This window comes from Giraffa tippelskirchi, chromosome 6 (assembly GCF_054371585.1).
Source record: "Giraffa tippelskirchi isolate mGirTip1 chromosome 6, T2T-mGirTip1v1.2.pri, whole genome shotgun sequence".
Taxonomy (NCBI): domain Eukaryota; kingdom Metazoa; phylum Chordata; class Mammalia; order Artiodactyla; family Giraffidae; genus Giraffa; species Giraffa tippelskirchi.
In genome coordinates, this window is record NC_137280.1 from 135120395 (window position 1) to 135134501 (window position 14107).

General features: G+C 43.7%; 1 protein-coding gene across 4 annotated transcripts in view; it reads right to left on the bottom strand.

Moving 5' to 3' along the window:
* Nucleotides 1-380: 380 nt before the first annotated feature.
* The window catches only part of CCDC69 (coiled-coil domain containing 69), a 50320-nt gene continuing 36593 nt past the window's right edge, over nucleotides 381-14107 (bottom strand). The window contains exons 10-13 of one of the 4 annotated variants that reach the window (XR_014055556.1): nucleotides 13181-13311; nucleotides 8124-8179; nucleotides 7663-7716; nucleotides 2192-2293 (exon numbers count right to left, since the gene is read on the bottom strand). The gene's annotated coding sequence lies outside the window, so the exon portion shown is untranslated. Of the gene's footprint in view, nucleotides 2294-7662; nucleotides 7717-8123; nucleotides 8180-13180; nucleotides 13312-14107 lie in introns of all 4 variants that reach the window. The other 3 variants (XR_014055554.1, XR_014055557.1, XR_014055555.1) reach the window with 3 other exon arrangements.

Consider the following 14107-nt stretch of genomic DNA (forward strand, 5'->3'; position numbering starts at 1 on the left):
ACTGATGTTGAAGCTGAAACTCCATTACTTTGGCCACCTGATGCAAAGAGCTGACTCATTTGAAAAGACCCTGATGCGGGAAAGATTGAGGGCAGGAGGAGAAGGGGACGACAGAGGATGAGATGGTTGGATGGTGTCACTGACTCAATGGACATGAGTTTGAGTAAACTCTGGGAGTTGGTGATGGACAGGGAAGCCTGGTGTGCTGCAGTCCATGGGGTCACAAAGAATCGGACACAACTGAGCGACTGAACTGAACTGAACTATGTGCCACACATAGACTTTTCTTTGCAAAAAATTGTAACATGTTACAAATATTAGTACTTTTCAATAAGTTGATTTTTATTTTTTTCACAAGTAACTTGTTTTTTAAAGTCGTATTTATTTATTTATTTTTAGCTGTGCCATGAAGCCTGTGGGATCCTATTTCCCTCACCAGGAATAGAACCCTAACCCTCTGCAAAGTCTTAACTGGTGGACCACCAGGAAAGTCTCCCAAATATTATTTTATTCTCCATAAATCTTTATTTTGAACATTTTCTCATGTGATTGAATAGTTATTCAAAACATTTAAGTAGCTGGATCAAATTCCTTTCCATGATGATAATATAATTTACTTATCTAATTGCCTAATGTTGAATGTTTAGGTTGATTCTGTTCTTTTCAGCACACTTTTGAGATTATTTTCTAAAACTTGAATTCCAAATAAAAAGAGTAATGAATATTTTTTGAGGCTTCTGATAAATATTACCAAATTACCCTCCATTTAGAGGAAATCAGTGTACACTGTCAAGAGAAACCTCTGAAATTTAGAATCATTACTTGTATTTCATACATTAAGAAACATGTTTGCCTCCATTATCTCAGCACAGCTGAGGCAGACAGAGCAGGCGCTATAATCCCATCTAATGGACATGGAACCTGGGACCCTAGGAAGCTCTGTGACTTAGTCACATAACACAGCTAGTTAGTGCCCAAACTCAGATTTGAACTCAGGTTCTCTCACGGTGTCTCTTGAGTCTCATAAACAAACTCACTTCTTTTAGGTTTGACACCACATCTAGGTCTTCACTTCCTTTCCCTCCCCAGCCCCATCTATTTGCCTTGAAGTGATGGGACCGGATGCCATGATCTTGGTTTTTTGAATGTTGAGTTTAAGCAGCTTTTCTTAAAGCCAGCTTTTCAACTGAGTGACTCAACAACAACAACAGCTACGTCTTCAGAAGGCTTCTTTGACTGGAGAGTGTACCATGGACCCTCCAGACAGCTCATCACCCCACAGTAAAGCTGAACTAAGAGATTCCTTTAACCCCTAAGGAGAAAGTCACAGCAAAGCTGGGGTCATGGTAAGAAGGGCAGGCTTGAAAGCCACCATAATTAGAAAAGGCTGCATAGTACAGTGCTTTAGAGCACAGTCTGTTTTTTTTTTAAGTTGCCCTGAGGCATGTGGAGCTCAGTTCCCCAACCAGGGATCGAACCCTCCTGCCGTGCACTGGAAGGCGGATTCTTAACCACTGGACCACCAGGGAAGTCTCTAGAGCATAGTCTTTAAATTAAAAAGCAAATAACCTTAAAAGTCCTAGGCGTCTGGTTCCACCCGCCTTGAGTGGTTCCCCCACGCTCACTATCTGGGACACATGGCTGCTCTCCTGGTGAAATTGCTGCCCTAGGGCATGGTCAGTGAAAGCTTGAGTATGAAGTAGTGACTTGCCCAGCATCTAGCACCTCTATGAAGAGCACCGTGCCTGTGAAACTGGGAGCTAAACTGTCCCCTCTCAGAGCCCTGCCCCTCCTCGCAGGACTCAGTCACTGAACAGAGGGTACTGAAGCCCTGGGAGGATGGCGCTCTAGGTGTCTGTCGCCCTCTTGGAACTGACGGGGAAACTGAGGCCCAAAGGGAAGAGGCTCCTCAAGGTCACACAGAAAGTGGCAAAGTGAGAACCAGACCCCAAGCCCCTCAGACCCCCATGCTCTGCTACCTCCTCCCTCTACACACTACTTCCCTCCTTCCAAGAATGACTGTCAACCAAGAGACAGGAGGGTTTCTACCAGCTCACAAACCACAGTTAGGATGCTGACCAAACTTTGCAGGAGAGTAAGGGCCCCACCAGGCTCCGTTTAGAAAGATTTGCATGGTTTGTGTTCATGTAGGTCACAAACATACATGAATGAAAACCCATCCATGACATACCTGTGTTCAATACATTCTTTTCACTTAACAAACATTTTCTTGGAGTAAATGTAGCTATGTGAGCCTTGAAATGCTAATTCCTGCTCACTGCAGCATGGTTTCCTGTAGCAAAAAAATGGAAACAACTGCTATTGAAACAGCCCGGTTAACCTCCCTTGCTAAGGTAACAGATGAATGGTGGTAGAAACAAGGCATCAGACACTCTGTAGCACTTTAAAAGGATAGAGACAAGTCTATACTGGGGGCTACTGCTCATTGTTGAGTTAAAAAAAAGAAAAAGCAAGTTTAAGAAAAACATCTACAGTGTAAAACCACATACAGAAAACAAAAGAACTCATGAAACAATCCTGTATCTTTCTGTGGATACACATGTACTTATATAAATGCAGAAACAAAATCTGGAAAAACACACACCAAGTTAATAAATTACCTCAGAGGCAAGGAGTGGGGGCCATTTATTGGGGGAAGAGGCTATGTTTTAGGGGAGGGGCTGGTCAAATGGAACCTCATCAGTAATTTTTTTTTTTTAGAATAAATTTTATTTGCCTATTATTTACTGAAACTATTTAAAATTATTTATTTATTTATCAGTATTTATTTTTTGGCCACGCTGTGTGGCATGTGGGATCTTTGTTCCCCAACAAGGGATCAAAGCTTTGTCCCCTGCAATGGAAATGCAGAGTCTTAACCACTGGACTACCAGGGAAGTCTCAAGTTACAGTCGTTTATAGAAATACTATACTTCATTTTTATGTTGAAGTATAGTTGATTTACAGTGTTGTATAGTTTCAGGTGTACAGCAAAGTGATTCAGTTATACATATTCATATACTATTTTTTTTTTTACAGATTCTTTTCCCATTTAGGTTATTACAAAGTATTATATACTGAGTAGAATTCCCTGTGCTTTGGGCTTCCCAGGTGGTTCAAGTGGTAAAGAATTCTCCTGCCAATGCAGGAGCTGCAGGAGATGTGGATTTGATCCCTGGATCGGGAAGGTCCCCTGCAGGAGGAAATGGCAACCTACTCCAGCATTCTTGCTGGGAAATCCCATGGACAGGGGAGGAGCCTGGTGGGCTATGGAGTCACAGAGTCCATGGAGTCCATGGAGTCACAGAATCATACAGGACTGAGCAACTGAGCATATATGCACCCTGTGCTAAACAGTAGGTCCTTGATGCTTATGTATTTTATATACAGTACACTGTGGTATGTATAATCTCAAACTCCTAATTTATCCCTTGCCCCACCTTTGCCCTTTGGTAGCCATAAATTTGTTTTCTAAGTCTGTGAGTCTTTGTAAATAAATTCATTTGTATTGAGCTTTTTTTTTTTTTTTAGATTTCACATATAAGTGATATCATATGATATTTGTCTTTCTCTGTCTGACTTACTTCACTTAGTATGATAATCTCTAGCTCCATCCATGTTGCTGCAAATACCTTTAGAGCAAGGGCTGACAAAGTTTTCCTGTCAGTAAAGTGAAGTGAAAGTCTCTCAGTCATGTCCGACTCATTGCAACCCATGGACTATAGACTGTCAGGCTCCTCTGTCCATGGAATTCTCCCTGTAAGAACACTGGAGTGGGTAGCTGTTCCCTTCTCCAGGGGATCTTCCCAACCCAGGGATCAAACCCAGGTCTCCTGCATTGCAGGTGGATTCTTTTACTGTTGGAGCTACCAGAGAAGCCCAGAGGTAGCAGTAAATATTTTAGGCTCTGTGGGCTGCTGTCGTAAGTGCAAATGCAGCCCTGGACAGTACATACAAGAATGAGTATGGCCGTTTTCAAATACGACTTTATTTATGGACACTAAAATGTGAATTTCACATATTTTCATGTGTCATCAAATATTTTCTCTAACCATTTTAAAATCTTAAAACTATTCTCAGGTCACTGGCTCTCTTGAGGCAGGCAGCAGGAGATCTGGCACCAAGGCAGTAGCCAGACCCTGCTGGTCTGCCTGCTCTAAGTCCAGTCAAACTAGCCACACACATTTTTTTTGTCCTCAAATATTCCTGTCCTTCAGACCCCCTCATGACCCTCCAGTGACCTGCAGTGGCCCCTCCAGCTGCCTCCTAGGTCCACCTGTCTGCCCTTGGGGACCCACCTTGCAGAGCTGCAGGGCTGTTTTTCACTGAGCCAGGCTCCAAACAGCTCCATTCACCTTAGCAGGGGGAACCCAGAGAAAATAATTGCGTGTGGAGCCTACTGGAGGAACCATAACTTTGATTTGCCTTTGAAATTAGCCCTCTCCTCCCCTCCTGTTCCCAGGGATCCCTCTCACTTCCCTAATCACACCTTGCTGGTGCCATCTCTCCCCTGCAGGCCCACAGCTGCATCAGCATTTCAGTTCCAGGTGGCTCCACCATGGACCTCAGAGCCTCTTGCTTCCTGTCCTGGTGTCTGCTCCTCTGAGTCATGTCAGGTATGGACGACTTCTTCCATCTCAGCAAATCTCTTTCCTCCCCAGGGACTCTTGAGGACTCCCTGCCTCCCCCAACCTCGCCTCTTCTTTCCCAGGAGTGTCTGTTGACAGCACTGGAGTGACGCTGGAACAGAGCACTCAGCCCAGCTCCTCCTTCACTGTCTGTGCCCCACTGTCTGTGCTGGGTCCTGTCACCTCTTTGAGCTCAGCTTCCTTATTTCATAATGACAAGGACGGACTGTGTGCATTATCTCCCATGTCTCTTCCAGACCCAACAAGCCTATCTGGTTTGAAAGTCAGAAACTATGAAGTCTGGTAATCTGGGGTTCACCTGTGGTTCAGTGTGTGGAACTCTGAAATCTGACAGAATAAAACCCGGCTCCTGTGATCACTGGCAAGATTTTACAAAACCAAGGCTCAGTTTATTCAGGAGTAGAGGGGGGGTAACAGTTAATCATAAAATTATAGGGTATTTTCAATGATTAATTGATGTAATGTACACAAACATCTTTCTTCAGCGCTCAGCTTTCTTCATAGTCCAACTCTCACATCCATACGTGACTGCTAGAAAAACCAAAGCTTTGACTAGATGGACCTTTGTTGGCAAAGTAACGTCTCTGCTTTTAAATATGCTATCTAGGTTGGTCATATAAATAAAGCTGAGCGACGAAGAATTGATGCTTTTGAATTGTGGTGTTGGAGAAGACAATCTTGAGAGTCCCTTGGACTGCAAGGAGATCCAACCAGTCCATCCTAAAGGAAATCAGTCCTGAATATTCATTGGAAGGACTGATGCTGAAGCTGAAACTCCAATATCTTGGCCATCTGATGCAAAGAACTGACTCATTGGAAAAGACCCTGATGCTGGGAATGATTGAAGGCGGGAGGAGAAGGGGGCGACAGAGGAAGAGATGGTTGGGTGGCATCACTGACTCAATGGACATGAGCTTGAGTAAACTCCAGGAGTTGGTAATGGACAGAGAAGCGTGGTATGCTGCAGTTCATGGTGTTGCAAAGAGTCAGACACAACTGAGTGACTGAACTGAATTGATACAAACATCTGGCCTGAAGCCTAACACGTAAACACTCAATAAGTGGTAGTAGTATTAATTTAAAGAAATCTGATTATACTTGATCATACCAAGATTATGTAATTCTAAGAGTCTAGAATTTTAGACTAGACTTATTTTATTTCTAGATAAAATAAGTGTTTATTTCTAGATTCTCTGACTCTATTAGTTGCTAAGTCATGTCCAACTCTTTGCAACTCCATGGACTATAGCCTGCCGGGCTCCTCTGTCCATGGATTTCTCTAGGCGAGAACACTGGAGTGGATAGCCATTCCCTTCTCCAGGGGATCTTCCCAACCCAGGGATTGAACCCGGGTCTCCTGCATTACAGGCAGATTCTTTACCATCTGATCCACCAAGGAAGCCCCTCTCTAAGAATCTATGATTTTTCTCACAGAGATCAACAGTTGTAGGGCTCCATCAGGGGTACAGCCTGAAGGATTTCTAGCTCAGAACCTGACAGTCAGTAAATCCTCAGGGGAGGCTGAGTCCCCAGGGAGACGTTCCTCTATCTCTCTGCTTCCAACCTTACCAGGAAGATGCTAGAGCTGTAACAATCTCTATGAGAGAATAACTGTGACTAAAATAGGATTTAGAGAGCTGGCATCATCCCAGATGTCCTCTCCCAGATCTGTCTGGTCATTGGCACTAGATATTCCCATGTGGTGCTATCAGATGCTTTTCAGAGAGCCTCAGATGGAAGGGAAGGGCAGGCACCCTCTTGATAAGAAGGCAGAAGTTTAAGAAAAGATAAATGGTTGAGACTGGAGGGTTTATCTGAAGGAGAAGGAGTTGGAGGATGGGGTACTGGAGGTGACATGGTCATACATTTAGAACATGGGCACTGAGAATAATCCTTAAGAGCTCATCCAGACCAGAAATGTAAAAACTATGCTTGAAGGAATTCATTCTATTGCCTTACTGCCTACTTTGGGGTCAGGACAAGAGATGGGGAGAGTAGTGTTTGAAAAGCTGGTTGGGTGAGTCTACAGCACCCCCAAATTCTTCAATCAGAAAAGTCCTTTTTTTTCTAACATATCTAGAGAAGGTTCTGTTATCTAGAGTGTGTCTGTTCATTGGCTTGCTTTTTAAACTTGAAAATCTTGGTTTAGTCCAACCTCTTCATTTTATAAGTACAAAAATTGAGGTCCAGAGATAGCAAGATGAGGAATACAAAGAGGTAGCATCTAAGAATCTCCATCCTGGGAGGTGGGACCTCTGCTAGTGAAGTGGTTGCCGCCACCCTGTAATCAGGGCTTGCTCTGGGTCCTGGCTGAATCTGGTCAGGACAGCCCCAGCTCTGGGGGCTGCTCTAACCCAGCCAGTGGTCAGATTTCAGTCAGTTCAGTTCAGTCGCTCAGTAGTGTCCAACTGTTTGTGACCCCATGGACTGCAGCAGGCCAGGCCTCCCTGTCCATCACCAACTCACAGAGTTTACTCAAACTCATGCCCATTGGGTCAGTGATGCCAACCAACCATCTCTTCCTCTGTTGTCCCCTTCTCCTCCTGCCTTCAATCTTTCCCAGCATCAGGGTCTTTTCAAATGGGTCAGATTTGAAAAGGGTCAGATCTCAACTCCAGACAAAATAGGGTTTCAGACCCAAGTCCTAGAGATACCCCCAGCTGGTTGCCCTGACAAGATCTTCTCAATTCGGGCAATCAAAGAACCAGCCAGTGTTCCTGACCCCTCTTTTATCCTGCCCACTGATTCATTGCTTCTATTTCACTGAAGCCTCCTATCCATAGAGATTTGGCTATTAAAACATTAGTTTTAAAAAATATGCTGTGGCCTCCCCAAAATGTCCACATCTTCATCCCCAGATGGCAGAGGCATTAAGCCCACAGATGGAGTTAAGGTTGCCAATCAACTGACTTAAGGAGTATGCTAGGTTATTCATTCAGGTGGGCCCAGTGTAATCACAGGGATCCTTAAACATGGAAGAAAGGAAACTTTGAGTTAAATCTGTTTCACCTACCTTCACTAATCCAGGTTGTTTTAAGACTTGCATGTTCTCCAAGCAGCATGGAGCCTAAAGGGTAAGATGTTTGCCCAAGTTATTTTCCAGGACTTGGCATCAGTCATGTCTAGTTTGAGCTGAGCTGGTGAAGACCGGGTGGGACCACAGACCTTTCAACTGGGCAATCGTTAGTGACCTTTGGACATCAGAGGGTGGAAAATGCCATGTTCAGAACATGTGGCCTAGTTACGCCTGCGTGGAATAATACTTACTGAACCTTTTTCGAATAACCTTTCCCCATGCCTCAGACCAAGCTGCTTCTTTATTTTTCACCCTGCAGACACTCCGAGCCCCTGGCCTTTGGGGATGCAAATTTGAGACTTGATCTTCCTGTTCTCAAACTCCAGTGGCGTCACAGCGTTTTGACTGTCTATTCACCGAAAAAAAAACAAACCTGGTTCTGTAACAAACGGACTCACATGAGAGAATCAGAGAGGTGGCACCATGATGAAGACTTGGTCCAACGAGGCTGGCTCTGAAGACAGAGAAAAGGGGAGTGTAAGCCAAGGAATATGGGCAGCCTCTAGAAATTGGAAAAGACAAAGAAACATCTTCCAAGAGGCCCTGCTAACACCTCAGTTTTAGCCCCATGAGAACCTTTTCAGGCTTTTGACCTCCAGAACTATAAGATAATAAATTTATGTCATTCTAAGCCACTGAGTTTGTTACAGCACCAATAAGAAATGAATAAACTATTCATGATAACTGTTTATTGAACTTCTATCATATTTCAGGCATTGTGCTGTTTCACATTTATTATTTAATACACATAATAGTTCTATAAAACAGGGGTTCTAAATTTAGAAAATGGGACTCAGGGAAATTTAGTGACTTGGCCAAGGTCATACAGCTAGTGTGTAGCAGAGCAGAGATTCAAAGTCCAGCACCTCTAGCTTTAAAGGCCATGTGCCATCAGCTTGTCCAGGCACACCTCTGCTTATCTGGAGTGGCTAAGAGAATACCTCCTCAGGGAACCTTTGTTTTCAGATACCAGACCTAAGTGTTCTAGGCCAGGGGTCCCCAGTCTCTGGGCTGTGGACCAGTACCTCCTGTCGGATTGGCAGCATCATTAGATTAAAGTGCACTATAAATGTAATGTGCTTGAATCACCCTGAACCCATCCCCCACCACTTCCCAGTCTGTGAAAAAATTTCTTCCATGAAACTGGTCACTAGGCCAAAAAGGTTGGGGACCACTGTTCTAGGCCACCTCTTCAGTATTTTGAGTCCAGCTGTTCTCTCAGAGGCTTAGTTTCTTGTAAAAAGAGGATCATAATGCTCATTGGGTGCTATTTTGGGCTATGGCAAGGATTAAACCAGAATGTGGGTGGTAAAATTCTCTGAACTGTTAAGTGTTCTCCATGTAAGAAATACAGAATAAACCTCTTCAAACTACCAAGACTTCCCCAAACCATTGCAACATCCTTTCCCTCCAAGGCTAGGTGCAGCTTCCAGGATACTTAACCCCACCATGGACACCAGGGAGACCTTTTACACTGTAGTGAAATAACAGAAAAAAATATATATACATCTGTCCCCAGTTCCTGACACCAGCTTCTAAAAACCCTTGGAATTTCCTAAGTGATAGGCACACTAGAAGCATCTTAAAATGTTTGGTCTTTGACCTCAGTTCCCAACACAGAGCTCCTAGAGCTCTTTCAATTTCCCAGGTGACAGGAGTGTCTTTTGAGGTGACTAGTGAGGTGACTCTTGTGGGCTCCTGGATGAGGGCTGGTTACCAGAAAGAGCAAACCATGGTTAGAAGCTTGGAACTTTCAGCTCTACCCGTGTCCTCTGGGAAGGAGAGAGGGGCTAGAGATTGAGTTGATGGAGGATGTCTACATGAAGAAGCCTCCATAAAAAATTTTTAAATTGAAGTATAGTTGATTTACAATGTTGTGTAAGTTTCAGGTGTATAGCAGAGTGAATCTGTTATACAAATACATATATCCATTCTTTTTCAGACTTTTCCCATATAGGTCATCACAGAGTATTGAGTAGAGTTCCTCTTGCTGTAAGGAGGTCCTCAATAGTTATCTATTTTTATATAGTAGTGTGTATGTGTCAATCCCAATCTTCCAATTTATCCCTCCCCAACCCCAGTAACATTAAGTTTATTTTCTGTATCTGTAACTTTATTTCAGTTTTATAGATAAGTTCATTTGTAGCTTTTATTTTAGATTCCACATATAAGCAATATCATATATTTGTCTTTATCTGACTTACTTCACCTAGTGTGATAATCTCCAGATCCATCCGTGTTGTACAAATGGCATTATTTCATTCCTTTTATTGACTGAGTAATATTCCATTACCTCTCATATCTTCTTTATCCATTGCTCTGTCCACGGCCACTTAGGTGCTTCCATATCTTGGCTATTGAAAATATTGCTGCTATGAATGTTGAGGGTACATGTATCTTTTTGGATTAGAATTTTGTCTAAATGTATGCTCAAGAGTGGGATTGCTGGGACTTCCCTGGTGGGCCAGTGGCTTAGACTGCATTCCCAATGCAGGGGGCCTGGGTTCGATCCCTGGTCAGGGAACTAGATCCCGCATGCCACAACTGAGAGTTCCACATGTCACAACTAAGACCCAGTGCAGCCAGATAAATTAAAAAAAAAAAAAGAGTGGGATTGCTGGATCATATGGTAGCTCTATTTTTAGTTTTTTTAAGGAACCTCCATACTGTTTTCCATAGTGGCTGCATCAATTTACCTTCCCACCAGCACTGTAGAACGGTTCTCTTTTCTCCATACCCTCTCCAGCATTTGTTTGTAGACTTTTTGATGATGGCCATTCTGACTGGTGTGAGGTGATTTCTCATTATAGTTTTGATTTGCATTTCTCTAATAATTAGTGATGTTGAGCATCTTTTCATGTGCTCTTTGGCCATTTATATGTCTTCTTTGGAGAAATGTCTGTTTATATCTTCTTCCCATTTTTTGATTTTTAAAAAAATATAATTATAACATTACTGAGCTGCATGAGCTGTTTGTAAATTTTGGAGAGTAATCCCTTGTTGGTCCCATTGTTTGCAAATATTTTCTCCCATCTTGTGGGTTGTCTTTGCATTTTGTTTATATTTTCCTTTACTGTGCAAAAGCTTTTGAGTTTAATTAGGTCCCATTTGTTTTTGTTTTTCTGTTACTCTAGGAGACAGATCAAAAAAGATCTTGCTGTGATTTATCTCAAAGAGTGTTCTGCCTATGTTTTCCTCTAAGAGTTTTTTATAGTTTTGGTCTTATATTTAGATCTTTAATCCATCTGAGTTTATTTTTGTGTACGGTGTTAGAGAATGTCCTAATTTCATCCTTTTACATGTAGCTGTCCAGTGCAACCAGCAGCACTTACTGAAGTGACTATCTTTTCCTCATTGTATAATCTTACCTCCTTTGTCATGGATTAATTGACCACAGGTGCATGGACTTCTTTTGAGGCTTTATATCCTGCAAGGGCTTTTTTCTAGTTCCAGAGAGCTGGGGCTACTCTCTAGTTTCTGTGTACACATGGTAATTCCACCAACAGTGTATCTGCTGGAGGCAGCAAATACTGCCTGTAGGGAGAAATGTGGCAGTGGTAAGGCCAAAAAGAATGACCTGTTGATGCGTGGATGTCAGGCTGGAGACATCTTTCTGTCAAGGATTCCATCACAGGGAAGGCAGGAATAAAGGCAAAATTGGTCCCACAGTGTTGCCCCTTTGAGTCCAGGAGAAAATTGGGCAGAGGCTGGGATATAAAAAACGAGTTCAGATTTGTCCTCTCTCAGTTGAGTCTCTTAAAATAAGATTTCCTGGGACTCTGCCTCTTCTGGCAGATGGAGGTACTCAGAGGGCATTTGCTGGCCCGAACAAAGGGACACAAGCAAGAAGCCAAGAAGGGCAAAGGGATTTGTGAGATTCCATTTGCAAAGTGTGGGCAAGGTCAGTAGTGGTGGTGGGGAGGGGAGTGGTAGGTGGACCATTTAGAAGTTGCACTGAGGCCAGTGGGATAGGAGAGCTGATCAAACTGTGGGTGGGGAGAGTTTCCTGGCCGTCCAGTGGTTAGGACACTGTGCGTGTCGGGTTCAATCTCCAGCCGGGAAATTAAGATCTCGCAAGCCATGGTGGGTAGGGCCAGAGACCAATACAAATCCCGCAAGCTTGACTGGGGACGAGGGGAAGACTGGGTGGGTGGAGTGATAAAAGCTAGGGAAGGGGACTGTCAGCTGAACAAACGCTGCTCACTAGGTGTCTCAGCTCTTGCCCAGCTCCTGCCCACCCCAGCTGGTACCCTAGAATGAAGCTAGCACAGTCAGTTCAGCTGAGAGACTCCGTGGGTGCAGACACAGGGAAATACAGCTGCTGGGCTCGCCACTGCCAGGACAGCACGAATGCAGAAGGAGAGGACCACCAGGGGAAGACCTGCATCTTCACAGGTGCCCTGGAGTCAGGGTCTCCAAGAACCTCAACTCAGAAAGTCCTTCAAACCTGCCTTAAGTATCTCTTCTTAGACCCACCTGTAAAATGAGGGGACTGCACTAGTGGTTCTCTAAGGTCCTTCTCATGACAGTCTGGGATTTTATGGCTAGTTCCACATAGAATGGGGGAGTCAGAGTCTACCTTTGTGGAACAGAGGAAAGAGATGACTCTTCTAGACTCAGCAGTGTCTCTCCCTTACTCAATTCCAACCGCAACAGTAATGATGATCCAATCTAGAAGGTCTTGACCATGACTATCAGCATCACTTGGGAGGCTGCTAGAAACAGTTTCTTAGACCCCCCTGCCATTAAGTCTGGACAGATTCTAGAAACTTAACAAGTCCTATAGGTGATTCCAATCTTCAGGAAGATTTGATAAGCAGTGTGTCTCAAATATAGCTGCACATTAGGGTCACCTGGGGAGCTTTTTTTAAAAAATACTTTTTATTGATTTATTATTTGGCTGCGCCAGGTCCTAGTTGCAGCCCACAGCATTTTCTATCTTCATTACTGCATGTGAACTCTTAGTTGCAGCATGCAGGATCAAGTTCCCTGAGCAGAGATCAAACCTGGGCTCCTGCATTGGGAGCACGGAGTCTTAGCCACTGGACCACTAGGGAAGTCCCCAACTGGGGAACTTTAAAACTACTGGCACTAAATCTTCACCTCAAGCCATGTTCCAATGGGTTTGGTCTGGGGGTGGGGCCCAGGAATTGGTTATCTTACAAGCACCTCAGTGACTCTACTGTGCAGCCAAAGTTAAGAAATCTATGCATTTGTCTACCTCTGAGCTGCTTCACCCAATACAGAAGGCTTTTAACAGATGTGGCTATTTAAATCCAAATTAACTAAAAGCTTAAAATTCTGTTCCCAAGTTGCACTAGCTACATTTGAAGAGCCCTATAGCTACATATGACTAGTGGTTACATATTCAGCAACACAGAAGCCAGTACAGAAAGTTCTAATGGTAGCACTGCTCTAGGAAACTGGTCCCCAGATATTCATAATTCCTACTCACTGCACCATGATGTACCGAAGAATCTGATTTGAGATTGTGTTGCTCAAAGTACCATGAAAGAGTTTGATGAATGTTTGCCTCCCACAGGCCTGGCGTCTCATATCCAGTATCTCATTTGCTTCTTATCAGCTCTGCAAAATAGGCCAGAGTAGGATTATTGCTTCCACTTGATAAACAACCAAGGCTCACAGGAAGAAAGGGATTTTTTTAAGGTCCCACAGCTAGTGGGTGGCAAGGTTAGGAATCAAATCAGAAACCTGGACTTCTAGTTCAGTACTTCCGTGATGTTTTTCACAAAGGGCCCTTTAGAGACCAGCTGGTGTGAGTACCCTCATTGTACAAATGAAGACACTAAGATCAGAAAGGGAGGGAAAGAGATTGCAGATGCACAGCAAACTGATGACAAACTGAAACTAGAAAACTGGTGTTTAGTCTTCAGTGCAGGACCCCATATAAGAGAGCAAGGAGCATGGAGAATGGGGATGGGAGAAAAAGTGGGATTTCAAGTCCCCACCAGGGACCTCCTGCTTGTAGGTAGTGGTAGAATATCAGGAAGCTAGAAGTCGGGCAAGCTCCTTCTCTCCTTCCAGACCCAGAGGAGCTCTTCTTTGTCCTCAGGGAGGATTGTGTGAGATGGTACAGCTGTGCAGCTATCAGCCAGTTCTGCTTCCCTGTCAGGTGACCAATCCCCTGGCCTAGGGGACACTGCATTGGGGGTTCCCAACCGAAGAGGTCCCAGTGGATGGGACCAACGTCTTCCTCTTTTAAAGTTTCATTTTTATAATTTTAATTGAAGTATAGTTAGTATACGATATGTTAAAAGTGTACAACATAGTGAATCAAAACTTTTACATATTATACTCCATTTACAGCTCTTATAAAATACTATGTGGTGCTGTTAGAGCAAGTGCCACCAATGGCCACTGC